Genomic DNA, 238 nt, shown 5'->3' on the forward strand with positions numbered 1-238 from the left:
TCTGAAAGTTGTAAAACGTTGAAGGAAATTAAAGAAGATCTAAATGAATGTAAAAGTATCCAAGGTTCATGAATCAAAAAAACTTAATATCATTGAGATAGCAATGTGCTTCAGATTCATCTACAGAGTCAACACAATCCCTATCAGAATCCCAGATGGCAGAGATTCTTACTTCACATCATAAACAAAAATTAACTCAAAATGGATCAATGACTCAACTGTAAGAATTCAAACTACA

Source organism: Bison bison, unplaced genomic scaffold (genome assembly GCF_000754665.1).
Source record: "Bison bison bison isolate TAMUID 2011002044 unplaced genomic scaffold, Bison_UMD1.0 scf7180017864379, whole genome shotgun sequence".
Lineage (NCBI taxonomy): Eukaryota > Metazoa > Chordata > Mammalia > Artiodactyla > Bovidae > Bison > Bison bison.